We start from the raw sequence: 16,179 nt of genomic DNA, 5'->3' as shown, positions 1-16,179 counted from the left end.
CCTGAGACAAGATATCAAGATAGACAAAATGACATGAAATACTCAGATTCAACAATGCAAAAGGCAGTGGAGGATGGCAAACAAAAGACCGGGGCAATCCGGGATTGTGACAGACAAACTAAAATAACTTCAAGGAGTCATTCATCAAACTTTCCAGATCATTCTGAAGAAGCTTAAAGCAGTGGGACAGATCACACAAATGGAACAGACAACACCATGCCCAACAAGCATGAAGTAAAAACAAACTACAGAAGATTGGGCAATTCACACCAACCCTGGAAACCAGTATAGAAACACACCAGAGCCACCCACTGTTCATCAAACTTAGACTTTTCCGAAGAAGCATGGAGCCGTGGGATATATCACAGACGACAATGCACCCAACAAGCGAGAAGAAACAAGCCACATAAGACTGGGCAATTCACTCAGACACCGGAAACAGGTATGAAAAGACACCCATGAAAATAAGGAGAAAACTGAGAGGATCCAATTAACATCACATGAGAGGAGCAGAGACAAAATGAAGTGGGGCCAAACAAAAGAAATAAACACTCGGCTATCAAATTATCCCTCCGTTGCAAGAGCACATAAGACGCTTCAAGAGATGTACCCAAAGAAATGTCTCAAAGACAGCTCCGACTTAAGAAGCAGTTCATCACAGTCCATCAGCTCCAGAGATTTACCAGCCAGAACACACCCAAAAAAACTTCCTCAAAGGAAATCAACAGAAGATTCATCTGATTCAGAAAGCATGTCTGCACAATCACTCAGGTTAAAAGAATCAATATCAAGACAACACCCATGCCATCAATCACCCAAAAGCACAATGGAGTCAGGGAATGTTCTCCCCGTTCAGAGCAAAACATCACATGCCGATTACTCAGAACAATCACTTACCCCACAACGCAACATGTCATGTCAGTTATATTCACACAAAGACATGAATAATATACCTTCACCTCTGATGGAGACAGCTCGGCTGACTCAAAGAGCTTGCAGAATAAGAACAAATGTATAGGACATTACCCAAAAATGTTGGGAAAAGGCTGCCTCATCACTCTGTAGGAAAGGCAGAAAGGTGCTGACAGAGACATGTCATTCTCAAGGAAAGGGGGATGAGAAAGGAACATGCATATGCCCAGATTTCAAAGACTTCAACATTCCAAAACACAACTGGGAGTAGGTGAGGCAAACAGAACAAGTAAATGGATCTCAGAGCCGACCCTTGTTCTCGTGAAGCATCAACACAACAAACACCTTTCTCAACAGAAACCCCACTCAACATCCACAGAGCTAATAAACCAATCAAGTAGCCCAAAGGATGCTCACCTCACCAACGAACACTTCCTCACAATAGACATCACCCGCGACATCTGCAGAACCACTCTCAACATTCGCAGAGCAAAGAAGCCAACTACAGAGCCCAAAGGATGCACTAAAGAGATTGACTGAATTTCTTTGTAATTGGGGGGGGGGAGATGTCATGTCTTCTAAGAAAGGACATTGTTTTATGAGTAGGTCAGCAAAGTTAACAAACCAATCAAGGAGTCGAAAGGATGCTCACCTCATTAACGAACACTCCCTGCAACAGATATCACCCTCAACATCCGCAGAACCACTATCAACATTTATGGAGCAAAGAAACCAACTACAGAGCCCAAAGGATGCACTGAAATGATTGACTGAATTTCTTTGTAAATGGGGGGAGATGTCATGTCCTCCAGGAAAGGACAATGTTATATAAGTAGGTCAGCGGTCTAGCTGATGCAGGTAGAAGTGAGATGCCACGAACTTCCCGGGTGGAGACAGGAAGTACTAGTTTTCTTTCTCACTACATTGAGGGAAGCAGAGAGAATAGGACATATGGAGAGTAACTCCACATCAGTAGGCCATTTATAAAAGCTGACAAATTAATAAAGATGAGTTAATAGCCTGATGCCAGGTGCTGTCTTTTATGTAGAGTGTTATGCTTGCCAATGTTGTGAACAGAAACCAATCCAGAATAGGACAGCTCCCTCCATCCCTCATCTTCAAGACACTTTAGACGTGAGTCCATCAGAGGTGGGTTGGGGATGGGGTACCACAAAGGAGGGACTTTGTTCCTTGCTTATCGGTGGACAAGGTTGGCACAAGGGTTGTGGTCACCATAGAAGTATTCAATGGTCGTGCCTTGCTCTGAATAATTATCGAACTCCCTGGATATGAATATCTAATTAATTATAGAGGGACAGCCCCTGACTTGAAATGTTGGTGTGGGATTTACATTATTTCTCACATACTCCTGGCTGTTACACGGATCATAACCTGCCAGGTAGCCTCCAAGTTCTGCTCCTTTGTGTACAACTCACTATAAACACTGCAGCGGCTCCCACCCGGTGCGGCACTTCTCTGCAGGTGATCCTTGTGTCCACAATCAGGACTTCAATACTGCCCATGGACTGCGAACCTAACCAACCATGGAGCTGCTCTCAAGCTGTTTTCATCATGAGAGCGGCTCCATGATTGTTTGGAACAGGCTAACCTAGCGCTCATTTTGAGACTAGAGGCCTGTGTCAGCAATCCCCAGGCTGTTTCAGAGCCCTTGTATTGCTGGGTCTACAGTGCGCATGTCGAGCTGGCCGTTGCGAGACAGCAGTCCAATCGTCATGCTCACTACAGGGCAGCAGAGTTCGTGCAATTGCAGGATTCAGCCTCACCCTCACACTATACACAGTGCAAGCTTTGGCAAAATAAAATGCCATTGACATGCCATTTTATTTATGTGTGTTGGCTGTTGTGCTCGCAGCAGGTGAGGCGATGCTCCTCCGGCTTTTAGGAGGAGCCACCCCTGCAATTACATTTCAAATAACCCCAGCCGCCCTTTCGAACATGCTGCCAATTGATGTTACTCTTCATGGCAGGTTTGGGGGTGCAAGCGCCTTATGCTAACTCATGACTGCATGCCGCTGACTCTCTTGCACTGATTTACAGCTGATCCCCAAGAAGTCGCTGAAAGATTGGGTGGGTTGCTTGAATGGGTTTGGACAGGTGCTGACAGTCCCGCTCTTGCTTGGTCCTGGCCCACACCATAGCCCGGTGCGTTCCGCGCTGCGGGAGAAAACAACGTGCTTAGTAGCGCTGGGACAACAATGCTCCTTCTCATGCACTGCCTGCTGCAAAGGATTATTGACCTGGTAGTCCTTGACCCCTCTCTGCAATACTGGTGTCCCAGCCAGAAATGAGGTTATTGCCTACTGTCATACTTTGCACGGAGATAGAGGCTAGGGCCATGACAGCTCTAGGGCGGTGCGACCGCATCGGGTGCTGACTTGGCATGGAGGTGCCTGTTTTCAGGAAACAATTAAAATGACAAGAAAACGCCGGAAATTAATGTTCTTCCTGGCGAGATCGGAGTTTTGTCTAGTAGGAGTTTTCGTGGAAGTTTTGATTCATGGTAAGCAGCACCGAGGGTTAATATGCCTGCTGCAAAGGACATGTACCATGCAGGTCACAAAGTGAATGCAATGTCAACCAGAGGTGCAACTAGAGGAGGCGCAACTAGAGCCAAATTTCGGGGGGGCTAACAAAAAATTTCGGGGGGGGGGGGGGGCTGAACCTTTAATCGGTAGGCAGAGTGGAGCTGCAGGGGCTCTTAGAAGGGGTGAAACAACTGCAAGGCCTAATTAACATTCAAATGGTCTTTTAAAGACCTGTGAAACGTTTGGGTGCGGCTCTGTGTGTGCCCGGGATCTGTCTCATCCCGGGCTGCCACACACGACGGTGGGGGGGGGGGGGGTTTGGGGGGCTGAAGCCCGGTGAGTCCAATGGGTGTTGCACGCCTGAATTGTCAACAGGTCAGGGGGTTACCGCTTTTGTCAGGGACTTCCTTTTGTTAGTTGCAGTTTACAGTGAGCTATTAACTGTCATCAAGGCATAAATGTTAGAGGTGTTTATGTTATGTTAGAGGTGTTTATATAGCGCGCGGCTGCCCCAGCCAAGGGGCGTCCCGGCGCTAGCTGCCAATGTCCAGGGGACAGCAAGATGGAATTATGGGGAGGTCCAGAAGTGTACATAACATAACTAGTTAAAAAGGTAGGTTTTTATGGCTTTGCGAAAGGATAAAAGGTCGTTCATTGCGGGGATTTGAGCTGGGAGTCCATTCCAAAGTTTGGCTGCTAAGTATCCAAACGAGCGACCACCCATTCGGCTTAACTTGGTACGGGGGATAGTGACCAAGTTCTGACCTTCTGACCGAAGGGAGCGCTGAGGGACGTAGGGTGAGAGCAGTGGACATAGCATCGGTGGGGAGGAGAATTTCAGAATTTTAAAAGCAAGGCAAAGAGATTTAAAATGGATCCTCTTTTCAACAGGTAGCCAGTGTAGGTTCCTGAGGGTGGAGGAGACCGCTTTGTGCCGGGGTAGACCTGTAAGAGCTCTTGCAGCGGCGTTTTGGACTCTTTGTAGGCTAAGTTTCTCGGCTACGTTAGTTCCCAGCAGTAGTGAGCTAGCGTAGTCCAGCCGTGATAAAATTGCCGACTGTATTATCACTTGGCGTGTTTGATGGTCGAAAAATTTTAGAATGGGCCGAAGGTTTCAAAGGATCCCGAAACATGTGGCAGCGACTTTTTTAGTGTGGTGGGTAAAGTTCAAAGCAGAGCCCACCCAGACTCCTAGGTTTTTTACCACACTCTTGGGGACAGGCGGTTGGTCCAAGGTTTCCGGCCACCAGTTATTGCCCCAGTCCGTTGTATCTTTGCTTAGAAGCAGAACCTCCGTTTTGCCGGCGTTTAATTGGAGATAGTTTGCCGACATCCAGCTGGTGATGTCACTGAGGGTTTGTTTGAAGTTCATAGCACTCAGGCCGTTATCGTCTTTTAGAGCCACCACCAGCTGGGTGTCGTCAGCGTAGGACACCAATGTGAGTCCATGTTTCATAGCTACCTCTGCCAGCGGGAGGACATAAACATTGAACAGGGTCGGGTTAAGAGCCGACCCTTGAGGGACTCCTTGTTCAACGGGACATTCCTTCGAAATGAAGGGTGGGGTGGAGACCCTGAAGGATCTGTCGGCAAGGAAAGCCCTAAACCAGTTAAGGGCCTGGTCAACGACTCCTACTTCCTCAAGTCTGGACAGCAGTACCTTATGTGAAACTGTATCGAAGGCAGCACTGAGATCTAAAAGAATCAGTGCTGCCTTTCCTCCTGCGTCCAGTATGGTCCGAAGATGTTCAATGACGCTTAGGAGTGCAGTTTCGGTACTGTGCCCAGCTTGGAATCCATGTTGAGACCTGTCTAGAATGGAATTAGACACTAAGAAGTTGGTCAAGATGGAGTTGACATGGGCTTCTGCCACCTTGGCTGGCCAAGGGAGCAGGGAGATGGGCCTGAAGTTCTCTGGGAGGCTGGGGTCAAGTGAGGGTTTTTTATGATTGGTGAGACCCATGCTTTTTTCCAGTTGGTAGGGATGTTTGCCGTAAGGAAGGACGAGTTGGTAATGTCTCTGAGTGGGCCCAGAACGAGCTCACCGGCCTCTCTGAAGAGTTCAGGCTTTAAAGGATCAGCGGGAGAGCCGGATTTAATTTTGGCACAGATTTTCAGATAGTTGTCATGGCTAATGGCTGGAATATAGGAAAGTTTAGGTCCATGAGAGTCGGCTATGGGTAAATGATGGGGCACTGTCGTGAACGTATTGTAGATTTTTTTAATTTTGTCCATAAAGAAAGTGGCCAGGTTTTCGCAAAGGTCTAGGGAGGTATTGAGGTCTTTTACAGTTTTTTTAGCACTGAGTTCTTTCAAAATGCGAAAGATAGTTTTAGAGGCGTTGTGGCTGTTCTGAATTTCCGATGCATAGTATGCCGCCCTAGTCCTACATATATTGCGATGATAGCTTTTTTGAAGCTGAGAATATATGCTTTTTAACGTGGGGTCATAGTCCTTTCTCCATCTGCGTTCTGCTTTTTTTAGCTCTTTTCTAAGCAAAGTGAGCTCATTATTAAACCAGGGGCTAGATTCGTGGGTATGTATTTTCCCCCAGACTTTCATTATTCTAATGTTGCAAAAAGGGTTCATTTGGGTTCAGATCAGTTCTTGTTATTAACGAGAGCCCCGATCCACTGGTTACATTTTAAATTCAGAGTGTGTGCTTTTTCTGACCAAGTACTCTTCAACTATACTGCCTACCTGCATGGATGACATGTGAATCCACCCCTTGTTTTCCTCTGGGTGAGGTAACATTTCCTATACACTGACTTACACACCTATGATTGATAGTCTCTGTGTAATGTGTGTGTTATGTAAAGTGCTCTGACACTCTTCACTTTTATGAGTGACACTATAAAACGAATTAAATGCATCTGTGAGATAGTGGTTATGAAGACTGTTAAACGGTGGTACTCCGTGGTCGAGATGGTCATTGGGGGGGAGGGTGCCGAAAAACATTGTCGCACTGGGTGCCACCAGTGCTAAAGCCGGCCCTGGCTAGGGCCTATTGAGCAGTGTGTGCGTCATGACATTTCAAATGTGAACAATGCCTTTGCAAAATATGAACACGTTTTTGCCAGGCACATAGTCCAAGAATTGAGCCTCACCAATTGAAGATCTTGGCAGATTACGCTGTAACCAAGATTGGTAGTTGTAAATGCCACAGTGAGTCTACCTATAGGAGGCAAGTTACCAGTTCTGGCTTCCTCCCATCTTATTTATAATAATTATAGCTGGATATAATAAATGCATAATAATTCGATTATGTCAATTTGTAAGCTGTACCTTCTTTGGAGCATGTAGAATCTAATGTTTAGGTGATATATAATTGATAACGTGGTCAATCAAGAATTGTCTTTGAATCAGTAGTATAACTATGGTTTTTGTAGCTCCTAACAGCATGTTGAACGCTAATATTCCTGACAGCTTCCGAACCCCAACTAGGGTCACTTAGCAGATACTTTTGACAGTGAATGCTATCCCAGTCAGGAAATAAGACTAGGAGGACCATGAGAGAACATTAACCAACAAATGATTACATATTAATAGTTGTATAGTTTAGTGGGTTCATGTGCCTGCTGCACAGAAGGAAAGCGCAAACCACAAATAAAATTTTACTCAATAGTGTATCAGAGCACATTGTGAAATAAGCAATCAACTTCAGGAATATTTAGGCTTTGGAGTGCTCGATATTCCTTAAAAATGTGGGGGCATATCATCAAGGCGCCGCAATAAAATTATTGCCGCTTTAGCGTCCGTTTTCGGGCGAAAAGGGGCGATAATTTTATAGCCTGATCAGCAAGGTCTCGTTATCGTGTGAATCCATGCCTCAGCGCCTGTTTCCTCAACGCTAATGAGATGCATAGTGGGCGTACCCCACCAAAATAACGTGAGAAATGTCGCTAACAGACATTTCTCCTAGCAGCAAGCTGCTTGCTAACCTGCGTAGCGATAAGAGAAGTAGTGCTAACCACGCTTATCGCAGGTTTCATTGCACCTGCTTTTCAACTGACTAAACCATAATAGCCTATGGGTGGTGGATCATAAGGATGAGACCACCCGGCCCTATCTACAAGTATTTGCCTATCGCTGTGCGATTATCGCTGGATTTCCAGCGATAATCGCACATTTTGCAGTTATCTCTGGATTTTTAATCGCATTGAGATAAGCGTTGCTGATAGCGTGCTATCCCTGAAATAAAATCCAGCAATAGCCGGCGATAATTAGCCTCGCTATAAGCGCGCTTAGCGATAATTATCGCCGGCTTTTGCTGATATGCCCCATGGTGACTATCACGTCCTCTGTATTAGAAGAGGCAGATCTTATAATCAGTGCTAGCACTCAATACCTAGAGTACCTGTTTGCTGCCTGGAAATGCTGATTCTATGCCTTCCCAATTAAAGAAGTGCAGGCACTCAGTACTGAAGAGCACCTGCCTATTTAAAGCACTGTTTATAAAGCACTTGTAACACGGATATCCGCCATTGTCCTGACCGTGGAACTAAACATAGATCAGCATGATAATAGAACTGGCAGTAGTTTGTTAAAGGTTTAGTTCCGGTGTTAATTTCATTCTAGCACTTGACGACCAAATACTGCACGAAAAATACAGCTAAGGGGGCCTTATGAATGCGCATTCTCCAGCTAAAATTCATGCAGGCGGTTTAGGTGTGCACTGTATCACTACTTCCAACACCCTTACACATTTCCCAATACTACAGAATGACGCCTGGCCCTGGACTTAGCCGAGGTACACAGTATTTTATGTGCTTTCTAATAGCTTACCGCCCTCAATATTCAGTGTTCTGCTACCTGTGACTGCCATCTAGTGGGCATGTGTAGAAAATACAGGTATGATTGCTGCAACCGTCTCTGTTCTGTGCAAAACGTTTTGCCTCCAAGATGTGTCGCACATGAAAAGTTAAATATAAAAGAATCACTCAGTTTTATAGGTAAACTTCTTTCTTTCTAAGTTGTAGTGCAATAAGCAAGCTCACGTTTTGTGTGTTGTTTGCCAGCTTTAGTGGGCTTAGCAGATAATATATAGAAAACAAAAAAATTAATAAAGGTTTTGAGTTTACATCCAACTTGTGATGGAGTTTTGAGTCTTCACTTGAGTTCAAGAGCATTGTGCAGCATTTAGGGGCCATATTTATCAACAATGATGCAACACTGACTTGAGGGCTTTGCATTGTGGGGACCTTTGAAAAAGTGATGCAAGCAACACAGCACTACTACTTATCAATACTGAGAAGTATGGAAGGAGCCTCGAGGAGCCAGGAGGGAACCAAAACCAACACAGAAGACCTGCCATCATCCCATAGGAAGTCTAACTTCAATAAGGTGGAGAACCAGGTATTAATAAGAGAGGTGACAAAAATCAACATCTCCTATTTGTCACCTCAAAATTGCCATTAGGGAGGGAGGATGCATTTTGGCAATCCATAGTGGATAACATTTATTGTGTAGTACAAACAAAAAGAACCGTCATGCAGTGCAAGATGAGGTGGCATAAAACAAGCGCAGAACCAATGAAAAACTGGTCAGGAACCTTAATTCAGCCATGAGTATCGGAGGAGGAACTGATGACCAAGAGGAGTTTGATCCATTAGAGGAGCAGGTGGCATCCCTCATTCCAACAGAGCTGGCAGCTGGAGTGGAAGGGTAGGATGGTGCTGAAGTGGAGGACCTGAAAGAACTACAGGGAGAGTCAAAACAAGGTACCATATATTTGCAAACTGTCATGCAGAGCAACGCAGCAACACACTTTGCTGTGCTGCGTGAAAGGGCGGAAATGCCCCACATGTTAAATCATTCTTCACATAACTGTCCTTTACGTGGGCAGTACCAGTTTTGCTAGCCAAGTCCAGCCCTGGCAAGTCTCCCTGGTCCATGCATGATGTGCTGCCTCAGTCAAGGTATTACCTCTCGATACTGGGACTTGTAGTGTCATTTATCCCTTAACAAAATGGGGATACAAGTTTCAGAATACAAAGTAAAAAGCATGGACTGGAGCAGCACATCATGGACCTGGGAAACTTGGTAAATGTGTCATTGCCAAGGCGGGCCCCCTTTCCCCATCATGCAATTGTTCTTGTGTTGGGTCCAGATAGCCAAAAGTGTACTGTGATGTAAAAATAGTCAATGGTTGTTTGTAGAGAGTCAATGTGTCACCCAGGAGCGTCTCCGTGTGCTGAGAAGGAGCATGCACTGCAAGTAGTATGTCTCAAAGAGCCAGGTGTACAGTTTATAGTACCATCAATATGTGACACAGCTGACCTGGTGTGCTGGGGGAGGCTGTCCCAGGTGTAGACCATCATATATGGGGAACACCCACCCTCCCGTCTTGCTCATATGGATATTGAGAGTGTGGGTGAGTGCATGTGATGCAAAGTGGAGGTTCACGATTGGATGGTTGTATTGTAGATTGGTTGTGAGCTAGGTTGGTCCCGCATAGTGCAGTGTCTTGTAGGTGTGGATGAAAATCTTGAACTGCCAATGTGTCTGAAGGGTGAGGCAATGTAATTTTCTGAGGTGAAGTGTGATGTGCATGCTGTAAAGTAGGCTCTGGAAATAATCTGGCAGTGGTGTGTTGGATGGTTTGCCTATTGTGATGCGGGTGTTCAGGGATACTGTAGTAGAGAGTATTGGTGCATGACGGTCATCATGTGATGATGGCCTGGGTCATGGCCCTATAGGTGTCAGGAAGGAGCCATATGAGGAAATGTCTAACCAGGCAAATAAAGTGAAAGCAGGTGGAGGTGATCGTGGCAATTTGAAGCCTAATGATGAGGTAGGTGTCCAGGATGATGGTGAGTTGTCTACGGTGGTTGGAGGTTGAGGGTTTCGGGCCTAGTCTTGTGGGCAACCAGGGTGAGTACATGTTGCAGAACATCATCACTTCTATCTTGTCAAGTTGAGTAGGGGCAACTAATCCCACATACAGTTAGCCATATTGGTCAGTGGCATAATGTAACTACTGTTGGTGGTGTTGGTGTCTCCTGAGAGCTATTGTATGATCTTCGTGTCATCACTGTAAGAGATGATGTACCTTCCCTAGGTCGGCATGATGATTGCCAGAGGAGTCATATACATGTCTAGGAGAATGAGGCAGAGTGAAGAGATTTGCTGGACTCTGTCGATGAGCTCCTTGGGTTCTGGGGGAATGTAGTGAGCATGAACTGTTGCATACTACCATTTATGAATGAGGCTATGCACTTCATAAATGCTCCTTAGTTCTTAGTGTTGTGTAGTCTGAAGTTGACTGTCTGTGTGCTAGAAAACTACAGGATTCTCCAAAACAATTGGGATTATGTATATACAGGCCATTCCCCTTACATGCAGAGCAGCAAAGCAGATTACCGTTGTGAAAATGAACCCTCAGGTGTAATATTGCTCAAACTGCATGCAAGACAGTACAGCAAGGCAGCTCAGTGTGTAATGCTGTATGAAAGGCAGAGTGCAGGATAGTGTCAGGTTTAATAATATTTGACATGTCTTGGCTAGTGCTGGGCTGCAAACAGATGGCTAGAGCAGATTCAGGCACCCTTGCTAAATGGGGCAATGGTCTCTGAAGTGGTGCTAAGAAGCAACATTTGCATCAGTGCAGGCAGACAACAGTAATGTACTTTAACAGGTAAAATGTGGCCCATTCCTGCACTCACTCTTTTAGGCAAGACAGGGCAACAAGCTTCCTATCTGGGTTGCGGTGTGTGAAATCTCCACAAATAGACCCCCTAGTGAATACTGAGGTTGTGTGTACAATGTACTTGTATTGCCATATGAAATGCAACAATAGTACAACATAGCCATATACACTTGTAGAAACATATGTTCCACATATCCCTATGCACCTAAATGTGAAGAAAAATACCATCCGAATATCGCAGAAATCACTTGTGTCATATTCAATCATGGAATCTTCGTAACATTTATCTATTTTTTCCAGAGGGACAAACACCTCCTGGAGATCAGTCTGTCCTGATGTCCAACCTGTTGAGAACCCCATCCTAACTTCTGTGTATGAAGACACCTTCCTACAGCTTCTGGACACTTTTGATACTTCTGGTCCGGAACTGGCAAGGGAAGACGATCTTGTTGGGTCTCCAGATGAACCAACACACACTGGACATGGACCATCAACTCATGACACCACAGCTGAGGACTCTAAGGACCCCCAAGTTGCTCTTCAATTGCGAGTGATAGGAGTCCAGCAGCGAATGGCTGATGAGGTCTGGTTGGGGATGGAGATCACAGCAGGCACTCTCGAAGGAGTTCCTAGGTGTCTTAGCACTAATAAGGGCTCACCAAAGGCTATCACAGACACCTACTCTTGGCTGCATGGGATTGATGAGTCCCAAGGTGACATAGCTGAGGGCATGATGCAAAAGGAACAACACCACCAGCCTTCTAAATCTGACACCAGTGACATTGTCAGGCAGCTGTGGGCCATTAATACATCCATCCAGTCCCTGGAGGCCAGGCGTGACTCCTTCATAGCACCAATGAGGGCCCCCAATAGCAACATCGTTGCTTGGTTGGCTAACAAGTAACCACCTGCCAGGGACTACCATGCTGCCTTACTGGCACTCACACATGTTGTTGGGAACATGGGAGTTACAGCTTCTCATTTGTGTGTTTTGTGTGTGCTTGAGGCTAGTAACATTCTTCAGCTGCCTCCCATCCAGACACCATCACTATAAGGGGGGGCAGGACACACATCAGAAGAGGAAGATTTAGAGTTCCAGAGTTTGCGATGAAGAACGTCTGGATGAACATTTGTGTATGCCCTCTAGCCAGTTTTTTTCTTTCTGTCCTGTGTAGAACATCATGCCACTCTCTTTGGAACCAAGGACAGTAGTCTTTGCTTGTGCAAAACTTAATTTCATCCACTTGTGCCTCTAAATCCTATGCTATGCTAATTTATTTGTAAAGCGCAACGATTACTCGGAGGTGTGTTGGCGCTAGCTCATAACAGACCTACCTAACCATGTCAGCCTCAAGGGTGTACTCGACATAGAGTTAAAAAGCCACGTTTTTAGGGCTTTCCTGAAAAATCAAGAGATTTTCCATAATTTTTAAATGAATAGGTCAGGCATTCCAGGTCCAGGAGTGTGATGCCCTGTATATAAAGCTTCTTCCTCCGCAGAAGGTGCACTTATATTTATGAATCTGGACATTATACGCTGTGGAATATCTCAGGGTTCTTGATGGCTTGTATAACTTGATTTTTTTCAAGCAATCAGGTCTCCCATGCAGTGCCTTATAAACAGTGCAGACAGACATAAGTATCACTCTCTGATTGGCAACCCGTAAAGCTTTGTATAGCACCTACTAAGGATTGAAATTTGGGAATGCCTAATAGCAGCCACGTGGCTGCTGCAGTTTATCAAATATTACCGTTGTATGTTTGAAAAGAGCCCATCACAGAAGTCAAGTTTCGAAAGCACCATCAATGTGACTACTGTTTTTTGCAAGGAGACAGAGAGAAGAGGTAAGATTTTTAAAATAGTTTTGATGGTGTAAAAAACTGAAAAAGAGACTGCATTGACCTTTATCTTATAGATGAATCTCTCGTTGATGACTACTCCAAGGCGGCGGGCTGATATGACTGGATAGGACGTGACCTAGCTCAAGATACCACCAACAGTGGGACTAGAAGGAGGGTGATTTTGTAAAAACAATGACCTCTGTTTTACTAGAGTTTAACTTAAGGCAGGTGGTTGCAATCCATGTGTTAACTGCCAGCATACATTCTCTGATTCCAGAGTCTATGCCGAGATTGTTCTTAGATTGGGTGATCACAATTTGAGTGTCATCTGTGTAGGAGGTTAGTGAGGATCCAAACTGTCCAATCAAGGTAGCTAATTTGGAAACATAGACATTGAACAGGGTCTGGCTCAGTGATGAGCCCTGAGGTACTCCGCATGATAGGGAAAAAAGTTTAGATGTGAATTCGTTTAGTGAGACATATTGTTTCTGGCGGTATTGCACCGTTACATCGCAACTTTTACAACGCACTTCTATTACAACGCAACTATTACAACGCTGGATCCATTACATCGCATGCCTTTACAACGCATGACATTACATAGCAGATGCTATTACAACGCATGTTATTATAACGTAAGTATAGGTAAGTATATATATATATTTTTATTTTATTTAATATTATTTAATTAATTTAATTAATAATAATAATAAATAAATGTATTATTTTTTTATTTTATAAATTAAATATATTAATTTAAGTAATTTAAAAAAATAAGTATGAGTATAGGAGTATATGTTTTGGGGTACTGTGGTATATGTTTTGGGGTACAGGTGTATTTTTAGGTTTTAGGGCTGAGTTTGGGTTTTGAGGTACAGGGGTATTTTTAGGTTTTAGGGGTGGGTGTGTGTTTTGGGGTACAGGGGTATTTTTAGGTTTTAGGGCTGGGTTTGGGTTTTGAGGTAAAGGGGTATTTTTAGGTTTTAGGGTTGGGTTTGGGTTTTGGGGTACAGGGGTATTTTTAGGTTTTAGGGCTGGGTTTGGGTTTTGGGGTACAGGGGTATTTTTAGGTTTTAGGGCTGGGTTTGTGTTTTGGGGTACAGGGGTATTTTTAGGTTTTAGGGCTGGGTTTGGGTTTTGAGGTACAAGGGTATTTTTAGGTTTTAGGGTTGGGTTTGGGTTTTGGGGTACAGGGGTATTTTTAGGTTTTAGGGCTGGGTTTGGGTTTTGGGGTACAGGGGTATTTTTTAGGTTTTAGGGCTGGTTTTGGGTTTTGGGGTACAGGGGTATTTTTAGGTTTTAGGGCTGGGTTTGTGTTTTGGGGTACAGGGGTATTTTTAGGTTTTAGGGCAGGGGTTTGGGTTTTGGGGTACAGGGGTATTTTTAGGTTTTAGGGCTGGGTTTGGGGTTTGGGGTACAGTGGTATTTTTAGGTTTTAGGGCTGGGTTTGGGTTTTGGGGTACAGGGGTAATTTTATGTTTTAGGGCTGGGTTTGGGTTTTGGGGTACAGGGGTATTTTTAGGTTTTAGGGCTGGGTTTGAGTTTTGGGGTACAGGGGTATTTTTAGGTTTTAGGGCTGGGTCTGGGTTTTGGGGTACAGAGGTATTTTTAGGTTTCAGGGCTGGGTTTGGGTTTTGGGGTAAAGGGGTATTTTTAGGGTTCAGGGCTGGGTTTGGGTTTTGGGGTACAGGGGTATTTTTAGGGTTCAGTTTTTAAATAAATAATTTAAAATAATTATAAAAAATGTTGATTAATTTTATTTATTATTATAGTTCTTTAATAATAATAATAATAATAGTTCTTTTTAAAATAAACCAGTTTTTAAAATATATATAAGTACAAATTAATTATTTTTAAATAATTTAATTTATTTAATTAATTATATGTAATTAAATTTCATTTTTAAGTAAAATAATATACTTACCTATACTTACGTTGTAGAGGCATGCGTTGTAATAGCATCTGCTATGTAATGTCTTGCGTTGTAATGGTATGCGTTGTAAATGTTGCTGCGTTGTAAAAATTGCGATGTAACGGTCTGCGTTGTAAAATAACGCGTTGTAACGTCATACATCCATTTCTGGCTGGTCAGAAAAGATTAGAGGAGGGCAAGTGAATCTCCTCTGAGACCAATGTCATCTAGTTGACCTATCAGCAGCACATGGAGTGGTGTGGCTCACTGGTTAGAGGTGGAAGACCCGAAAGCAGAGGACGGCCCGGGACCAGGGTTCAATTACTGACGTGGCAGGGTCGTGAACCAGGGTCAGCGGACTCAATAATTCTCGCCTTGGTTCCTACTCTAACCAGGGATCACACTCGGCAACTCTGGGCATTAGCTTGCCTCATCTCCACAACGGCCCCCCACAAATGCCAGGGATGCCTGGTTTCACCTTGGAGATACCCAGGAGGGAACATCTCACAGGGAAAGCCAGGACAGGTTCCCCAGCGGTCCATAGCACCAGGACGCCTCCGGGTAGCAGTGCGCTTTACAAGACACACACATTTACATTTACATTTTACATTTTACATGATTGACTGTGTCAAAAGCTGCTGGCAGGTCAAGTAGTATGAGTGTAGGAGGTTAGTGAGGATCCGGTAAAAAGCTTGGGCGTTACCATCGACACTGATCTCTCCCTTAAAACTCATGTTGGCACCACCATCTCTGCCAGCATGTTCCAGCTACGTAAAATTCGCAAGATCTCCCACTTATTCTCCCATGAATCCCTGGTGCAAATCGTCATCTCCCTTGTCCTTTCCCGTCTGGACTTCTCCAATTCTATTCACTGGGGGCTACCTAAGTCCCTCCTCCATCGCCTCCAGTTGGTGCAGAACCAGGCAGCCAGACTTATCTGCAAAACTCCCAAATGGCAATCCGCCAGGCCTCTCCTGGCCAAGCTGCACTGGCTGCCTATTGAACAGCGAGCTGCTTTTAAAATCGGCTGCCTGGTATATAAGGCCCGGCAGTCCAATGGCCCGGCCTTCTTAGAATCCCTTCTCAACCCTCACTGCCCAGTTCGTAACCTCCGCTCTGCCCATCTCCACCTTTTCACCACTCCGATGGCCAAACTAAAAAAACTGGGTGGACGTAGATTCAGCTACCTGGCACCTAAATTGTGGAACTCCCTCCCTCTCCATATAAAAACTTCTGGTACCCTACTAAGCTTCCGAAAGAGCCTAAAAACATGGCTCTTCTCAAAACTCACTTAAACTACGACTCCCACCCTCAATCTC

The sequence above is a fragment of the Lissotriton vulgaris genome, chromosome 8 (assembly GCF_964263255.1).
Source record: "Lissotriton vulgaris chromosome 8, aLisVul1.2, whole genome shotgun sequence".
NCBI classification, from domain to species: domain Eukaryota; kingdom Metazoa; phylum Chordata; class Amphibia; order Caudata; family Salamandridae; genus Lissotriton; species Lissotriton vulgaris.
Note: the sequence above shows the minus strand (reverse complement) of the source record.